The 20224-nt window shown below is 36.9% G+C and overlaps 2 pseudogenes; both read right to left on the bottom strand.

Moving 5' to 3' along the window:
* Nucleotides 1–3881: 3881 nt before the first annotated feature.
* LOC106735869 (molybdopterin synthase catalytic subunit-like) lies at nucleotides 3882–4205 on the bottom strand (annotated as a pseudogene).
* Nucleotides 4206–4261: 56 nt separating this feature from the next.
* Nucleotides 4262–9790, bottom strand: LOC102494545 (molybdopterin synthase sulfur carrier subunit pseudogene; annotated as a pseudogene).
* Between the last annotated feature and the right edge of the window lie 10434 nt (nucleotides 9791–20224).

Genomic DNA, 20224 nt, shown 5'->3' with positions numbered 1-20224 from the left:
TGTCTGAATATTTCAGAAATACAGAAGATGGAGTTTAGAACATAGCTTCCCTGAACAGGACAGGAGACACCTCAGCTTTAAAATGACTTTTTGTCTGAATATTTCTGGAGTCTTGAATATGGAGTTTTGAGCATAGTTTCCCTGAACAGACCAGGGCATATCACAGCTTTAAAAGGGCTTCTTGTATGAATATTTTGGGACTCTGCCCAGAGTTTTAAGCTGCTGGGTCTAGGACTTGAACTGTGGTCAGCCATGTGGTAGTCCAGTGATGTAACCATCCCTCCCTCTCACTTTCCCTCACTCTGTGTCTCTTTCTAGTGAGTGCATATGCCCCATGGCATAAAATCTTAACAAAGAGAGAAAACAGATAAAAAAGAGAAAGAAAGAAATAGTAAACTTTGCACTCTAAAGTCAATATTTTATTCTTATTTTCCCATTTCCCCCAGCCCCTAGTAAACACCATTTTTCTCTGTTTCTTTGAGTTTGATTTTTTTAGATTCAGCATATGAGATAATCATATTCATTTTCCTATGCCTGGCTTATCTCCCTAACGATAGTATACTCCAAGTTCATTTATCTTGTTGCAAATGACAGAATTTTCTTTTTATTAAAAGCTAGATTGTAATCCATTGTTTATGCATAACACATTCTCTTTATCTGTTCATCTATTTATGGACACTTAGGTTGCTTCCGTATCTTGGCTATTGTGAATAATGCTGCATTGAACACAGGAGTCATGGTAATTCTTTGCCATACTTGCTTCTGTTCCTTTGGATGTATATTCAGAAGCGGGATCATATGGTAGCTCCAGTTTTAATTTGTGTGGAAGCTCCATACTGGTTTTCATAATGGCTACACTAATTTTCATTCTTACCAACAGTGTGCAAGGGTTCTCTTTTCTTCAAATCCTTTCAGCACTTGTTATTGTTTGCCTTTTTTGATAAAAGCTGTTCTTACAGCTGTGCAGGTTTTAATTTGCATTTTCCTGATGATTAGTAATAATGAGCACCTTTTTGTATACCTGCTGGCTTTCTATATTTTGTTTTTAAGGATATGTTTCATGTTCTTTTCCCATATTAAATCAGGTTACTTATTTTTTTGCTATGGAATTGTCTGATGCCCTTTTATTTTTTTAATTAGCCTTATAGCAGAAGTTTGATTTACAAACCTGTCCTATTTTGGATGTTGTTTCTCACTCTGTTGGTTTCTTGGTTGTGCAGAAGTTTTATAGTTTGATGTAATATCCTTTGTCTATTTTTTTTTTTGGTTGCCTGTGTTTTTTGAGTCATATCTAAAAAATCTTTGCCACAATGAACATCATGAAGCTTTTTTCTTACATTTTCTTCTAGTACTTTAACAGTTTCATATTTTACAATTTATTTATTTGAATTCATTTTTGTATATGGCATGACAAAATTAACTTCATTCTTCTGCATGCGGATCTTTAGTTGCCCCAACACCATTTATTAAAGAGACTTTTTTTCTACAAAATTAGTCTATTTCAAAGATATGTAGTTGGTTCTTAGATAAATGCCAATTTAGAGATTCACTTCTGTTGTGACATTTGTTATTGTGCTGGATTTTTTAGTAGTCAGTATGCAAAAATCAACATTGTATCAAACTTTCTTCAATTATCTTTTTCTTCAGGTAAGAAATCTGTAGTGCTAGGAACCAGCAGTTAGCATAATAGCTATGTCGCTGGATTCCCACGTAGTCGACCACAGTTCATGTCCTGGACCCAGTGGCTTAAAACTCATGCTGGGCGCGTGTGCGTGTGTGCCCAAGATCCCGAGAGGAGAATGGAGGAGAAGGGATTGCAGCGTAGCCATTCCCCCTGTGGGGTGATTTCTCACTTTCTGTCTCTCTGTCTCTCTCTGTCTGTATGGCAAGCGCACGTGCCCTAAAGCAAAAATCTCTCCAAAAAAAAAAGAAAAAAATCTGTAGTGCTAGATAGATAAAATTGTAACATACAAATTGCTGAAATAACACATTCTCCTACATGTTTTCATCTTTGATTTCTCCATTTTCTGGTTATTGCTTTTTCAGAGCAAGTTTTTATATGGGAATGAAAATAACATTTTGTTTAGCGTAACTCTTTGAGGAGAAGTCCAGCTACCACTCTCTAACTCCATTGTGGTACAGTAAATGTCATTTTTAAACAAAGGGGATCACTAGCAAAACAAAGAAAAAAGTAGCCCTGAGCTACTTCTGCTAATTTGGCAGACACTTATTTTTCATTCTCTCTATTGCAGATGCCATATGAGTCAAAGGTCTTGTAACCATGTGAGATGAGGTTCATTCCCCTTGGGAAATTGCGATTAGTAATGCAATTCCCTCATACTTTAGAGAAAGTTCCCAGTACTTGGGATTATGTCTGTCTCATATGATACCTTGTGCTACTCTATCTGTAATTATAATTTATGGTTTTTATTTTTTTTAAATTTTTTTGAGAGGTTTTCGCTATAGGGTGCGTGCACTCTCCAGACAGACAGAGACATAGAGACAGAAAGCAAGAAATCACCCCCAGGGGGGATGATCATGCCGCAATCCTTTCTCCTCCATTCTCCTATTGGGATCTTGGGCATGCATGCACAAGCGCCCGGCATGAGTTTTAAGCCACTGGGTCCGGGACGCGAACCGTGGTCAACTACATGGGAGTCCAGCGACATAGCCATTACACTAACTGCTGGTTCCCTGGTTTTTATTTTTTTGAAAAGTTGTTCCATAGCACTCATTTCTGAAAGTCAAGGAACAGAGAAAAGTTCACAATTTCTAGGTATGAGTCAACTGGATGCCGACTAATTCTTGAATATATCTTTAATATTGGTTGAACAAAGTCAATTCATGTGAGGCTTTTGCTACCATCGCTTCAAATCACCATAAAAGACTATGGAGGTAGCTCCCATGAGAATATAATGAATGTTCAATGCAGGGCAAATATAAGAAAGAAATTCAATACTTGATTTAAGACATAATAATGAAATGTAATTTCAAGAACATAAATCAAAGTTTATTGTTTCCTGAAGCACATGCTTTAGGTGAATCAGAATGTTTTGCAGCTTTTTCAATAGAACTGAGAGTGTAAAGGGATAAATTTTGTGATATCCTTTGAGTCTATCAGTTATTGGGTTGCCTAACTCTCATTTATTGCAGTGATAACTGGTCATAGCAAAATATAATATATATTTAAAAAATAGTAGTAAGGGAACCTCAACAGATCAAAGTTCTGTTCTGAAAACTGGCAAGGGTCCTTCGACCAAATACAGGCTGAGCAAGCTAGATTGAAAGCTCCATGTGACTTTTATCAATGCAATCTAGTGAGCTTGCAGCTAAGAAGGAGCACACTCAGAGTGCTTTTCCTTAGTTTCATAAGCAACTTTTCCTTAGGATAATATTTTTCACCTTTGGATAGTGCAGAATTTTAAATATTTTACTTCCACAATTATAGTTCTAAAAAAATTCCATTTGTTCTATAGACAGATGACCTCTTGAATTAACTGCCCTGGCCTCAATTACACTCTAAGACTTTTTATAGATATACACAATAGCATGGATATAAATACATTGATTTAAAATAGTCTTTTAATGGTAAAAAGCTCATTTTTTAACCTCCAAATGATTCTTAGCATTGTCTTCTCTCTGAAACAATTTTGTCTGAATACAGGACCATTGTCAAATAATGAGATGCATGTGTGTGTGTGTCTTAACAACTTCCAGAAATTACCAGGTCTTCTAAAATTAACACTAGCATCTAACTAGAAAAGATAAAACTTAACATATTGAAAGCAAACTTTTTTGGTGGGAACCATTTTTTTTTCTCATTTAACCCATGACTGAATATCATTGCATATCTGAAGCAGAAGGAGTAAAAGCAGCAGATTTTAAAAAAATGTATATCTAAGGGATGCAGCCCTGTGGGCTGAGGACACAGCAATGCTGATGCTTGCTTCTGACCCTGGAACCAAGCTGAGTCTATGGAATACCGCTATGTGTCTGACTGGTCACTTCTGCCTAATGTCACTACAGATTTTTCTGACTTCATTTTTTGCCAACGGTAGATATGCTTCATATTCCAAGCTAATGACTTTTTTCCCTTCAAAGTTATTTCTTGTAGTTCCTACAAAGAGGGATATTGCACCACAGAGTAGAGAAACCACCAACTGTGAGACTTCATCTACTGAAAGTTTCTGGTCAGTACATTTTATTATATCTTAGATTTCCCTTCAACTTCATTCATCTCTTTCCTAAATGACTGAAAGTACTACCCTCCACTAATGGGGGCAGTGATGGCAATTCTGTCTCTTGGTTGAACAAGAGGAGCTGATCTCCAAGTTTGATCTACTCTTGAAGAACGATGAATGTCACCTGGTTTCTAACATCAGCCAATCCAGGATGTAGACGTTCTCTCTTTTTTCAGAGGATTTTGCTATAGGACACGTGCATTCGCCAGCCAGCCAGAGAGAGATAGAGACACAGAAAGCGAGAAACCACCCCCGGGACGATGGCCACGCCGCAATCCCTTTTCCTCTCAGGATCTTGGGCATGTATGCACACGTGCCCAGTGTGAATTTAAGCCAGTAGGTCCGGGACTCAAATGGCAGGCGACTACATGGGTGTACAGCAACATAGCCATTATGCCAGCTGCTGGTCCCAAAACTTTCTCTTTACAAAGCTGCAATGATTTTATTTCTTGTGATGCAGAAATGGTCTCTGAATGAACTCCAGCTATATAAGCACTTTCTGCAAAATACAATACTTCAACTTGGCATTGGGGCACTATCCCACCAGGACCCCTCAACCCAGATATTCTTGACAAATAAAAGTTGTATGTTTTTATAGTAAAAAAAAAATGTATATTTATACTATAATTGCAGTAAAACTTAAAACTGTGTCCCAAAGAAATTGTGATTTAGTGAAAAAATTTCAAGCCCCTGAGATAACAAGGGCAACGGAGAAAACTCTTTTTAAGTTATCTGGTTCAATAGGAGACAAAGCATTTTTTTTTTTTCCACCAAAAGGATTTTTAGCCAAGCCCAACGTGGCTATTTCATACTAGCCTGTGTTTACTTGGACCCCACATCCCTTTGTGTCAAATCTTGGCATTGCTACAGTGGTTCTGATTTTGATGAAGTTACACAAAATCTCTGAGATTTGACTTATTTATCTGTAAAGCAAGGGTTCAAACACATTTAGTGTGAAATTTCACTTGGTATGTGTTTAAACTCTCAATTGTATTAGGTTTTAATTTTTGATTTCCTTATTCTGTCATTTGAACTGGAGAACTACTGACTGGATGCTTTTCCCTCATCATATATTTCATGTTTTCTTTCCTTCTTTTCTTTCTTTCTTTTTTTTTTTGGAGAGGTTTTTGCTATAGGGCGCGTGCGCTCGCCAGAAAGACACAGAGAGACAGGGAGACAGAAAGTAAGAAATCATCCCCTCAGGAGGATGGCCACACCACAATCCCTTTTCCTCCATTCTCTTCTCGGGAACCTGGGCAGACGTGAGTTTAAGCCACCGGGTCTGGGACTCGAACTGCGGCTGGCTACACGGGAGTTTAGCAACATAGCCAGTATGTTAACTGCTGGTTCTTCTTCTTCTACTTTTTTTTTTTTTTTTTTTTTTTTTTAAGAGAGAGATTTTTGCTATAGGATGGATGCACTCACTGGAGAAACAGAAGTGAGAAGTCATCCCTCAGGAGGTATGGCCACACCACAATTCCCTTTCTTCTCCATTCTTCTCCTGGGATTTTGGGCACGCACAAACTCACACCCTGCGTGGGTTTTAAGCTGCCGAATCCAGGACTTGAACTGAAGTTAACTACTTGAGAAGTCCAGCAATATAATCATTATGCCATTTTGCTGTTCCCTATGTTTTACCTTTATTAAGAATTGATGAACTTCCGAACCTTGCAAAAAAGCATCTACAAACTCCCACAGCTAATCCCACAGCTATACTTAATTGTGAGAGAGTGAGTATTTTCCTTTGAAGATCCGGAGTAAGACAAATATGCCCACTTCACCACTTCTATTTAACATTTTAGTGGAAATTCTAGGTAAGACAATTAGAAAGTAAAAAGGGAAAATGAAAGGCAACCTAATTGGGAAAGAGGAAGTAAAACTCTCTATTTGCAGATGACATGATCTTTTGTATAGAAAGCACTAAAATTCCACTAAAAAACCATAAAAACTGGGAACCAGCAGTTAGCGTAATGGCTATGTCGCTGGACTCCCACGTAGTCGACCGCGGTTCGTGTCCCGGACCCAGTGGCTTAAAACTCACGCCGGGCGCGTGTGCGTGCATGCCCAAGATCCCGAGAGGAGAATGGAGGAGAAGGGATTGTGGCGTGACCATCCCACCTGGGGGGTGATTTCTCACTTTGTGTCTCTAAGTCTCTCTCTGTCTGTCTGGCGAGCGCACGCACCCTACAGTAAAAATCTCTCCAAAAAAAAAAAAAACAAAAAAAAAAACTATAAAAACTAATAAGAGTTCAGGAAGTTTACAGGATAAAGAAAAACTATACAAAAATATTGCTATAACTTGCAATAAAGTTCTAAAAATAGAATTAAGAAAACAATTGTACTTACGATGTCATCAAAAAGAAGAGACACACAAACACTTAACGAAAGAAGTGTTAAATGTACTTTGAAATCTATATAGCATAATTGAAAGAAAATAAAGACCTAAATAAGTGGTAAAATATGTTTACAGATCAGAAGATTTAGTGTTGTTAAAATGACAAAATTCCTAAGTTGATCTATGAAGTCAATGTAATTCTTACCCAAATCATAGCTGTCTTATTTGCAAGAAATGATAAGTTGATTCTAAAATTCATATGAAAATTCAAGGGACCTAAAAGGGCCAAAACTCTTTTGAAACAACAACAGCTGGAAGAATAGTGCTTTTGTACTTCACAATGTACTGCAGTAAAATTTATTCTATTTTATAGAAATAAGTGAAAAACAACACAAAAACTGTTCTTGTTGAAATTTAGGAAAAAATGCATATTTGGTGACTGCAGTATGCTATATAGCCCCAGCTAGGTGCTACTTTGTAGTATGTTCATTCTACTCACCATGGTTTATGTCTAAAGTCAGACTTGTGTTTATGGATATGTATATATCTGCTGTGCTTGCTATTGGAAATACTTAGATTAATTAAGTTCATTTGTGAATAAATAAAATGGGGGGAAAAGTCATAGAAAGCAAACATGGATACCAGAGACAGTGTGGGAGAAGGGTGGGACAGGGCAGACAGTGAGAGATAGGGAATCAAGGATGGCAAAAAAAAAGCAAAACATACAGGAAACAAGAAATGGAAAATTATTTGTTGATAATAACACATATCTTGATGTGCTTGATTGAGCCAATATACAGTGTATTCTGAATGGGAAATCTCATTTTGTATGCTGTAATGATGTATAATGAATGAATATAAATACATTTTAAAAAAGATGAATAAAAGATAAAAGGAAAGGAAGGAAGGAAGAAAAGAAAGAAAGAAAGAAAGAAGAAAGAAAGAAAGAAAGAAAGAAAGAAAGAAAGAAAGAAGAAAGAAAGAGAGAAAGAAAGAAAGCAAGAAAGAAATAGTGTTGCCCAATCTAGAACGACAAATAAAGTCAGTTAAGATCTTTAACAGTGAGACCAGCAGATGGCATGGTGGTTACGTAGCTGGACTCCCCTGAGGGGTGATTTCTGTTTTATGTCTGTTTCTTCTCTGTTTTCCAGTGAATGCACTCACCCTGTAGCAAAAATCTCTCTCTACAAAGACAAAAAAAAAAAAAATAAAAAAATAAAAAAAAAGAAAAAGAAAAGAAAAGAAAAAGAAAAAGAAAGCAAAAGAAAAAAATATCTTTAACTATTATAATCTTGTCTTTTGACAGTTCTGGTGGTCATGGCAGGAGCTGAAGGACAATGCTGACCCCTTGAGAAATGGAGGAAAACGAGGCGCTGCTGATACCTTTGTAGCTCCCTGCCTTCCTTCTGTTGTGCTGTGATGTAAGTTCCTCTAGGAGAGATTCAGCTTCTTTGCATTAAGTCCCCGTTTAATTTTTGGCTTTCAAATTTAGGGTTAGTTTGAGCAATGAGAGTGAATTTGGCTTTGGAGAGTTTCAGGATTAGTTTGGGTTTTGAAAACGTGCCTGACTTTGTACTTTAGGGTACTTTAGGGTAGGCGTTGTGAGGAGACACTTGACTAGGTTTGCAGTGGTGGTTGATAAGTCACTGGCAAAAACTACAGGGGCAATAAGTGATTATTATTACTGTGGTGACATAAATTTGTGGGTATGTGGCTTCTATTCTATTTATTTTTTCTTGTGTATTTACATAAGGGAGACCACCAAAAAATCGATGTAAAAATGACATCTTTCATGTCTGTCTTTTTTCTTTCTTCTTTTTTGTCACAGGGCAAATGTGTTTATCGGAAAGAGACAGGGAGAGAGAGAGAGAGAAAGGAAAGTGAGAAATCACCCCTTCCACAAGGATGGTTGCACCTTCTCATCCATTCCCCTTTTAGGATTTTGGGCATGCACACACACACACACACACACACACACACACCGTGTGCTTCTCAGGCTGCCATGTCTGGGACTCAGACCATGGAGCTGGCCATGAGGGATCCAGTGCCTAAGCCGCCAAGCCATCTGCTGGCCTGAGAGCCTCAATTTCTAAAGAACTGCATAAGTAGCTTTTTTGGTTTGCCTGCTTTTTACATGTATAGCTCCCTGGAAACTGCAGATACCTAAAGAATGGCAAAGTTTTATCAAATGTCATTTAAAATGATGATGGCTAGGGGCCAGCAAAAACCAAAAAAAGAAAAAAAAGATGGCTACTATATGAAACATTCTATTTTACATTGAACTTTAAGATTAATTTTTTCCACCCCATAGATAGTATTGGTTTAAGTCTCTCTTTTGTCTGATTTTTGGAGATCTCTGAATCGTGAAAAGGTGAAAATGTATAAAATGAGAGTACATAGAACAGACTCACCCAGGGATGCCTATTGATGTTCAGAAGCTTCTAAAACTTTTCAAAAATATTTTATTCCCTATTTTCAAAGACTTTTTATGAAAGAGTGAATGAAAATCTTAGGAACCAATTAATAAGAAAATTAAATCTGTCAGTCTTTTTACCTAGTTATTAGGCCACTAAAAAGACAAAAAGCTTGATAGATTATTTATGAAAGCTAGGCAGGTAGAACAGTCATATGGGCCAGCAGAGGGCATAGTAGTTACATCTCTGGATTCCTACATGGCCAACTGTGGTTTGAGTACCAGACCTGATGGTTTGAAAATCACAGCGGGCACATATACATATATGTGCATGTCCAAGATCCCAGGAGAATGGAGGAGGAGGGGTTGCACCATGGCCATCCCATGCTGGGGTTAGGAGCTCCCTTTCTCCCTTTCTCTCTTTCTCTCTTTCTCCAGTGAGTACACGTTTTATTTGCCATGTTTATTGGCTCTACACTGAAGTCAATTATACAATTAAGAATGAAGCAAAGTTGGAAATATTACCTATCAACTACTGGTCTCCAAAATAAGGTTACTGACATTTCATCTGGCCACTTGAAAGTACAAATTTAGGGCTGTCTTGGTAATGATTGCTTATGACAATGGAGCAAATAACCAATGATTGATAGTCTGAAGGGTGGTAGTGGGAAACTTTAAAAATTGGCAAATGAAAAATATGAATGAAAGCTATCAGATCTGCTTCTCTCTGTGTCTGTTTGTCCCTGTGCTGTCTGTGTATGTCTTTATGTTCCTGTGCTACCTGTGTTCTGTTTTCATCATGTTATCAACATACATGAAAGAGCTGTAGTTAATTGGTGTGATAAACTGTATTAATAATAGGAACTAAAAATAATTGCTCGATGCATATCAGACATGAAAGTTAAAAAGAGAGAAAAAATAATGTTTGACTATGAAATTGTAGTGTTTTAGTCTCTTTGCCTCTGATATTTTCAATTTGCCAATTAGCTAAAACTGCGTTTCCCCCAAAACCTTGTATATATTTTGCTGTGAGATTGTGTCTTTGGTTTTGAGCCTATGGATCCTGGAGTCAGGGTAGGTGGCCACAATATGGCCAGGGGCACATGTGTGTTTATGTGGTGTCTGGGCTGCCAGCCCGTAGGTTAGGGCCAGGCCCAGTGTGGTCCCATCTGTTGTCCCCGGTCCAGCTCTGCCTCTGGGCCATGTTGGAAGGAGTCATATCCTCCAAACATCGTCTTCACAGCAGTTTGCTCTTCATACTTGGGTCCTGACTCTGGTGCACAAGTTGAGGATCCAAATAGACATGACTTTGTAGCTCTCCTGGGCACTACGTGTTCATGACTCAGGATGTTTGGAGCTGGCTAGGAGGGTACCTGCTTCTGGCATCTTAAAGGCCTTGGTTAGCACAAAACTGCTAGATGCAGTTTTAGCTTATTTTTGACTTTTTTCAAGAATAAAAAAGTATATAAGATGATGGCTAGTTTTGTGTTCCACAAGCAATTAAAACATTTTGTTATAAATGAATAAATTAGGTAAATGTAAATGGGATAATTTTCTATAAATAAACTTGTCAGGGTTTCAAGAATCATTTTGATAATTTAAAATATTGATGTCATGTTTTGTTAAATTAAGTAACTAGTCAGGAGATATCTGAATCATTTCTAAATAAGTTAAAATATTAAAACATTAATTATTAAACTTAACAGAGTAAGTTTACATACTGCTTTCAGGTGGCATAGAGAAACTAACTGTATTTGTTATACCTGTAAATAAACATATAACCATTGTGTTATGGGGCCAACACATAACCTGGTGGTTCAGGGAGCTGGATCCTACATGGCTAACCATGGGGTTCAAGTGCAACAACCGGTTGCTTGAAAAACACCCACACCAAGTATGCTTCCATGCCCAAGATCTTGAAAGGGAGGCGAAATGTCAGAGAAGGGATGACAGCATGATTGTGCCCCATGGGACGTGCTTTGTTACTTTCCCTTTCTTTCTCTTCTCTCTCAGGTGAGTGCATACATCCTTTGGCAATATTTTTTTTTGAAAGATTTATTTATTTATTTATTTCCATTTGTTATTGTTATTATTTTTTTTTCTCTAAGAGAGAGAGAGAGAAAGGGACAGTGAGAAAGCAAGCCACCAGGTCCAGGACTTGAACCATGGCTGGCCATATGGGAATCCAGCGTCCTTATCCACCACACCACCTGGTTGGCCCCTACTTTGGCAAATTTTTTAAAAACTGTGTTACAAGAAACGTTTTTTCATTTTTTTTGGGGGGGTTTTTTTTTTTTTTTTTTTTTTTTTTTCTTTCTATAGGGTGCATGCGCTTGCCAGAAAGACCAAGAAAGACAGAGAGACAGAAAGTGAGAAGTCCCCCTCCAGGGGTGATGGCCACTCCGCAATCCCTTCTCCTCCGTTCTCCTCTCGGGATCTTGGGCATGACACCCAGGCTCCCAGCATAAGTCTAAACCACTGGGTCCAGGACTCTAATGGTGGTCGACTACATGAGAGTTCAGCGACAAAGCCATTATGCCAAGTGCTGATACCAGATATTTACTTATTTAATTTTATTTGTTATTATTATTATTTAATTTTATGAGAGAAGGAGAGAGAGAAAGAGAGAGCAAGCACCAGGTCTGAGATTTGAGCCATGGTTGGCCATGTGGGAGTCCAACATCTTAGCCATCACTCCACCTACCAGTGTCTGAAAGTATATATTTTTAACAATTATGAAATGATGTTAGTTTCTAGAATGTTGAAGCACAAAGGAAAAAACTGTGAGAAAAGTAAGGCATGTTATGTAAAGAGGGTTATGGAATATGAGAAGTTTTTAAAGAGAATGGTTTTGTGCTAAAGTAGGCAGACACACTGTTCCAGTATGCAAGAGAAGGAAAACATAGAGAAAATGATGGAAGATCGTGAAATGTTTGTGAAAAATAAATCTTATAAAAGGAATGTTATCTGTGATCAAGTTGACTACATAGAAGGGAATTATTAAATTTTTCTAAAAGTTGAGCATATTAACAAGAGTAAAAGATTTTCTTACATCATTGTTCATTCTGCTCTTAATATAAAATAAAATTGTGAATGATTTTTTCTTTACCTTTTAGGTGATTGTTTTAAGAAACGAAAAAAGAGTTAGTCGTCTTAATATTAAAAGAGCTTAAGTTGTTGCTTACAACTATGTAACTTTATGTATTTGTCTTTTGTGGTCTTTTATTATCACTCTGGTTAAATAAATTATTTCCACAGTGACCTGTGATCCTTTTTAAGTAATGTTAAAAGGCACTTTAGTATTCTGACAAAATTTTCAAAATGAAAAATAAAACTTTTTTGACCTCAAACTAACTTTTGGACACTAGAAAAAATTTTGGAAGTCAAAAAGAGAAATAGGAAAGTAGTCAGACCTGCATGTAAAATTATATGAAAACAATCGACAAATAACAAGTTATGTTCTCAAATATGACATTTTAATAAAGCCATGGAAATATAATCAATGTTATATTCCAATTATATCCTTTTCTAAAAAGAACAAATTCTCATTGAATTTCTGAAAATAACAATATTGTTATAAAAAATAAAAATACTCATAAATTCTTCCTGAATTTGGAGGAATCAAAGAAAAAGAAAAGTAAATGTTTCAATTCTATTCACTTTTAATGATGAGGAAAATCAAGCCAATAATAATCAATCTTAGAGAGGTATGCAGGGTACATAACCCTTATTACCTAGAAATTATGAACAATATTATAAATTTGATAATAAAATAAAATACACTTGAAACTTTTCAAGCTTTGTGTGTAAGATTGACCTTTAGGAAAAGATTCTATTTTTTTTTTTAAGGTTTGCTTTGAAAACAGGAAATTCTATTTTTCTCCATTGGTTTTCTGAACTTACAACTATTTGCTGCTTTTTCTACCCGTTTCTCACTTTTCTCATTATACGGTGATATGGTTTGATAAGGTTGTCAAATATGGGAGGGCCATACAGCAAGAATGGGAGAAAGATCAGAAGGAAAGGTGATAAATACAAAGTCACTTGGGACCTAAGGAGTGCTGCGTGAAAAGGAGTGGAAGAAACGTGACACAAGGCATAAATGTAGCCAGACAGATCAAGGAAAAAATGGAGATGTGCAGTAGGCCATTCAATGACCTTAAGGGAGATTGAGGCCTTGACTAGAACTTTTATTGAAGACTGCATTGAAGAGTTGATTCTTGCTTTTCTTTTCTGCCTTTATTTTTTGTTTAAGGTTTTATTTTAAGAAAAAAATTGTTTCTTTTTTATCTTAAAAGCTGTTTTGGGACCAGCAGTTAGCATAATGGCTATGTCGCTGGACTCCCACGTAGTCGACCACAGTTCGAGTCCCAGACCCGGTGGCTTAAACTCACGCCAGGCATGTGTGCGTGTGTGCCCAAGATCCCGAGAGGAGAATAGAGGAGAAGGGATTGCGGCATGGCCATCCTCCCTGGGGGGTGATTTCTCACTTTCTCTCTCTCTGTCTCTCTCTGCCTGTCTGGAAAGCGCATGCGCCCTATAGCAAAAACCTCTACCAAAAAATAAAAAAGCTGTTTCAACACTTAGAAAAAAGTTAATTTTAAAGTCTAAGTAATTAAGTGAAGATTTGTGGAAAATGTTAAAGTTATGTGCCTTATGACAACTCAGAAATATAATTTCAAATTAATCCTCAGATATATAATGATTCTGCATCTTAATGTAGAAGCCAGAAAAAAATTAATTTAGATGAAAATGGATTACTTTGAAGTAATAATAACAACTTTTGTTGGGCAGATCTCAATTTTGTAAAAATTGGAAAATATTTCTTGTCTTTGGCACTATCAGAATTAATGCAGATGAATGAGAACTATTTCAAGATAAGAAAGTGTTATCCATTAATTGTGACAGAAAAACTATACTCATTTGTTTGTTCAGGAATCACACAGTCACTTTTCATATGAAGAATTAATTGAATGCATTAAGCATTTCAATTTGAAATCAAAATGAGCATTTTTTTTGCTTGCCCTTGACAGTAATCATCTTTTCCAGCAAGAACTCCTTGAGTGGCAAAACTAGAAATCGTGCTCCATATGAAGTAGTGAATTGACGTTTTTCTTACACACAGATTGGTTTAGCAATGGAAACATTTCAGTGCTTATTCTGTGTATTAAAGCATAGGTTAGGCAAAAGTTCACTAAAGCTGTTGATTCATCTGCATATAAAATGCGAAGTGTTATCCAGGAGAGAATTCTAAATGTTCCACAGCTTTGCAAATTTGCCTAATAAAGGAGAAAGTGCATTAATTTACCATTAACTTGTTAAATCTTATTGCAATATTTCCACTTTCTATACACTTTAAAGTCAATTGATATCATAACTGCAAGTTTTACCCAAAGGAAAAAATGAACTCGATTTCCTTTTGAATATTATCATAGAATGCCAGAATGTTATAGTCTGCAGGCAGTGAAAGGTTATTCATTGAAGAGAGATATGGAATTCCAGCTGGTAAGTAAAACACTTTCTAATCAATTTTTATTTGTTCCTATTTAAAGATGGTGCCTTAGTAAGCAGAGTACAATGCGCTCTTGGATGGCATCTAAAGTTTTGTATTCTGCCTCTAATAACTGAAACTTCCGAGAAGAAACTGGACAAAGTAGACAATTTGGAAATGGGCATGTTGGTACCAGCTTGCCATCTTTAGAATTTCAATCAGACTATGGTTGACAATATTAAGAAAGGATTTCATGATAAGTGCAGAAATGACTTAGGAAGATTATAATGGTAAGAGTTTACGTATGTTTTTTTTTTAATTGATGCATGTTTTAAATTTACGTTTAATCACTTTATATTGTATGAATACAGTGCATATTAATGAAGTAAAAGACATTACCATATATGTTATCATCAGCAGATAATTTTTAATTTTTGTGTCTATTAAATGTGTTGTTTGAGATTTTTAACATAATTTTCTTTACACACAAAATTTTCACAAATCCACCCCTGTACATAAGGGCAATGCTTGATAGTTTGATTATACTTCTTTTTTGTGTTGGTTTGTTTTTTCGGAGAGGTTTTTGCTATAGGGCACATGTGCTTGCCAGAAAGACAGAGAGACAGAAAGCAAGAAGTCACCCCTCCAGGGGGGATGGCCATGCCACAGTCCTTTCTCCTCCATTTTCCTCTCGGGATCTTGGGCACGCATACGCATCCAGAATGAATTTAAGCCATTGGGTCTGGGACTCAAACTGCGGTCGACTACATGGGCGTCCAGTGACATAGTCATTACGCCAACTGCTGGTCCCAGTTTCATTATATTTCTACAATGTTATACATTGCAAAACAAATTCCTTCCAGAAAATATGCAAAAATAACCAACTATTGGAGATATTTCTATTTTTTTGTATTAAAAAATAAGTGCAAACATTTCAAAACTGAATTATATGAATTCTGAAGACACATCTTGTCAACTTTGGCTAAATAGTTATAGGAACTAAAAAATTGGTGACTTTATTCATTCTTTTTATCTTTTTTTGGAAGAGGTTTTTGTTATAGGGCATGTGTGCTCAACAGACAGACAGAAAGAGACAGAAAGACAGAGAGACGGAAAGCGAGACGGAAAGTGAGAAATCACCCCCCAGGGGGATGGCCACACCACAATCCCTTCTCCTCCATTCTCCTCTTGGGATCTTGGGCACGCACACACACACTCGCCCTGTGTGAGTTTAAGCCGCTGGGTCTTGGACTCAAACCGCGGTTGACTACATGGGAATCCAGAGACATAGCCATTACGATAACTGCTGGCCCCGACTTTATTCATTCTTAAAACTTCTCCATACTTTATATCCTATCTAATCATTTTTTTAAAGTTTAGTTTTTTCCATGGGAGAAACACAGAGAAAGTGGCACTCCCAGTAAAGTCTTTATAGCCTGATCATGTTCAGCTTTTGCCAGCCACGATTATGGCTGTGTGTGAGACCAGAGAGTGTACAAGGAGACCTCGGATGGGAACCTGGAACCTTCCCATGTGACCTCAGCATTGTGGAACATTGTGTTACCTCTGCACCCTTGAGGTTGACTTCATCTAGTGGATTTTTTTAAAATCTTCTTTTTGAATGTTTATAGATATCTTGAAAATGGAGATATTTTGAAATGTGCTATCAAACAAATATATTGTTTTCCATCTCTTAAGCTAGCCAATATAAGTAAGTATTTCTGAAAATGGCATAGTCTTTAAAAAGAGATTTATTCCTTTTTAAAGCTGTCTTTAGAAAGAGATTTATTCCTTTTTAAAGCTATTTTTGAAATAATCATTTCTATAATAAACACAATATTTAATTAAAATCTATGTCTGACCCAATCGCAATGATGTACTCTGCTGTGACCAGATGGGAGACCCAGGCTTGATTCTTGATCCAACACACAGGCTGTTCATGGTGATGTGTGCCCATAATCCCAATGATTCAGGCAGACAAAGGCAGGAGAATTGTGAGCTTAAGGCTGGCCTGGGAAACATAATAATACCCTCTGTAAATCAGAGCAGGGTATGGTGGTGTACCTACTGTCCTAGCTGGGAGTCTGGGGCAGGAGGATTGTGACTTAAACACACACACAAACCAAAAGCTTACATTCCAAGGCTTTGTGCACTTGTTTGCTATTAGGTGAACTCGTTTATTTTGGATCTTTGCTGATTGTCCTCCACACCTGCTAGCCTCACTCTGGAGCTCCCACTATCTCTTCGACTTCTGTTCTGGCACTTACATACACAGGTTAGTCTTAACTGTAGTTGGAAAAACACCCAAACATATATTTTTGCTCCATTTGATGCCTTTAGTCATATATAAATCACATATCCAGAGGCCAAATAACATGAAATTAACTATAGATATCCACCTCCTTCATCTGTAATTGTTACCACTCCCGAATAAGAAATTCTAATCCAGAAATGAACTTGTGCAGTACAGAAATTATTTTAATTTGCCAGAGGACACCTGGGCTCACCAGAAAGAGAGACAGAGAGAAAGAAAAAAAAAAAGAAAAGAAAAAAGAAGAGAGTGGGAGTGAGAGAGAAAACATTCAGTAACAGGGCATGAACAATCTCTTTTCCTCTATTTCTCCACCCTGTTGGGATTTGGGGGTTCAGCTTTTGCCAGCCACGATTATGGCTGTGTGTGAGACCAGAGAGTGTACAAGGAGACCTTGGATGGGAACCTGAAAACTTCCCATGTGACCTCAGCATTGTGGAACATTGTGTTACCTCTGCACCCTTGAGGTTGACTTCATCTAGTGGATTTTTAAAAAATCTTCTTTTTGAATGTTTATAGATATCTTGAAAATGGAGATATTTTGAAATGTGCTATCAAACAAATATATTGTTTTCCATCTCTTAAGCTAGCCAATATAAGTAAGTATTTCTGAAAATGGCATAGTCTTTAAAAAGAGATTTATTCCTTTTTAAAGCTGTCTTTAGAAAGAGATTTATTCCTTTTTAAAGCTATTTTTGAAATAATCATTTCTATAATAAACACAATATTTAATTAAAATCTATGTCTGACCCAATCGCAATGATGTACTCTGCTGTGACCAGATGGGAGACCCAGGCTTGATTCTTGATCCAACACACAGGCTGTTCATGGTGATGTGTGCCCATAATCCCAATGATTCAGGCAGACAAAGGCAGGAGAATTGTGAGCTTAAGGCTGGCCTGGGAAACATAATAATACCCTCTGTAAATCAGAGCAGGGTATGGTGGTGTACCTACTGTCCTAGCTGGGAGTCTGGGGCAGGAGGATTGTGACTTAAACACACACACAAACCAAAAGCTTACATTCCAAGGCTTTGTGCACTTGTTTGCTATTAGGTGAACTCGTTTATTTTGGATCTTTGCTGATTGTCCTCCACACCTGCTAGCCTCACTCTGGAGCTCCCACTATCTCTTCGACTTCTGTTCTGGCACTTACATACACAGGTTAGTCTTAACTGTAGTTGGAAAAACACCCAAACATATATTTTTGCTCCATTTGATGCCTTTAGTCATATATAAATCACATATCCAGAGGCCAAATAACATGAAATTAACTATAGATATCCACCTCCTTCATCTGTAATTGTTACCACTCCCGAATAAGAAATTCTAATCCAGAAATGAACTTGTGCAGTACAGAAATTATTTTAATTTGCCAGAGGACACCTGGGCTCACCAGAAAGAGAGACAGAGAGAAAGAAAAAAAAAAAGAAAAGAAAAAAGAAGAGAGTGGGAGTGAGAGAGAAAACATTCAGTAACAGGGCATGAACAATCTCTTTTCCTCTATTTCTCCACCCTGTTGGGATTTGGGGTGTGCATACACAAGTACCTGGCATTTTTCAAGTCACTCGGGCCAGGATTTGAACTTTGTAGTTGACCATGTGGGATTTAGGATCTAGCTAACTCAATCATCAGACCCTGAAAACTGTTTTATATAAATAGAAATTGTTTTTATATAAATTGCTCAGAAATAAAAATACCACTCCACAAAGAACATTCATTTATTCTTAAGCCCCCAGCTAGTACATATTACTCCTTAAAGAAAATGAGAAAAAAGCATCACTTTCCTCCTGACATGTGCCTCCTTTCTGAGTAGCTTTGCAGTTACACAATTTTTTTTTGTTTGTTTATTTACTTATTTTTGGGTGTATTTTTCCCATAGAGATATGCACTCACCAGAGACAGAGACAGTGAGAGGGAAAGTGAGAAATCACCTCCAAAAAGGGATGACCATAACACAATCCTTTCTCCTCCATTCTCCTCCTGGGATTTTGGGCAAGCACACACATGCACCCAGTGTGAGTTTCAAACTGCTGAATTTGGGACTTATTAAGCAGAGCACAAACTCAATTTCTGCTGCAATGTGTGCCTGAGGTGGGAACCATTACACAGTGAGTGACCCAGCTAGTTCAGTCTACAAAAATTGCAATCTCCAGGTTAAAAAAGGGGACATTTCTAAAAAGAAATATGTAATGAATGGATTGAAAACTGGCATCAACTTGAATTTATCCAATATGAAATGTTTAGTTTTTATAGTATATGGATGGTTTTGATTCTATTAATAACACATGCCTAGTAGATTTAAAACATAATGAAAAGAAAAAATAGATACCTCCCCCCCCCTCAGTGTGCCATTGTTAATATGAAGTTTGTATTTTGCTTTCTGTTTTTACTTAAATGGAAAAAATAAACATTACTTAAGTCACTCAACACTTGCATATATTGCTTTTTTTTGATGAGGTTTTTGCCAGAAAGGCAGAGAGAGACAGAGAAACAGAAAGCAAGAAATCACCCACCAAGGGGGGTGCCAACATCCCTTCTCCTCCATTCTCCTCTCGGGATCTGGGGCACGCACGCACATGCGCCCGGCGTGAGTTTAAGCCACTGGGTCCGGGACTTGAACTGCAGTTAGCTACATGAGAGTCCAGCGACATAGCCATTATGCTAACTGCTGGTTCCAACACTTGCATATATTGTCATAATACCTTTTAGTCATTTTATGATGTTTCAAGGTAGACATGCCATGGTTTACTAATGTTATTGGGCTAATGGATAACTTAAGTAAAATAGCTTTCTACAACTTGAATTTCTGATGTTATTTACCTGAATAATAAATTATTTGCCTTTCTGTTTCCTCATTCAAACATAATTTGTGAGCAAATCATCAGTAAAGTACAAGGATGGGTTAGAACCTCTTGAAAGCCTCACTTTCTAGGAGTGGCCCGAGTGATATGTGCTGAAATGGGACGCCATCTGGACAACACAGGGCCACTTATGAATTATTTGCCTTGTAATGACATAAAAATTTCAGCTCAATATAAAATAGAGTCTCCTATGAAGGAACAATCTTTTCTTGTTAACAGTATATTATTACTACTTTAATTATAATCACATTGCTACTGGAAAATTATTTATTATGACTTCAATATCTGATTCTGAAGATTAGTTTATCTTTCATACTGAGGTTTTAATAACATAAAGTATAAAAGGTTTATTTACTGTTCTAAGTAAAGCCAGATTTGTTTATTCACAGACTCTCAAGCAACCAGATGTAGAACTGAGAATAACTTGCAAATTGGATTCATTTTCTAATCCAAGCAAGGCTCAACTTTAAGAATATGAATATAGAGGCAAAAGGCATTATTTCTCTGGCAAATATTCTAACTTCAAAAAATGTAAAAGGGAAATGTTACCGTCAGTGGTATTGCTTCTTT

Source organism: Tupaia chinensis, unplaced genomic scaffold (assembly GCF_000334495.1).
Source record: "Tupaia chinensis unplaced genomic scaffold, TupChi_1.0 Scaffold000557_1, whole genome shotgun sequence".
NCBI classification, from domain to species: domain Eukaryota; kingdom Metazoa; phylum Chordata; class Mammalia; order Scandentia; family Tupaiidae; genus Tupaia; species Tupaia belangeri.
The sequence above is the reverse complement of the archived record's forward strand: the minus strand, read 5'-3'. Positions and strand labels throughout refer to the sequence as shown.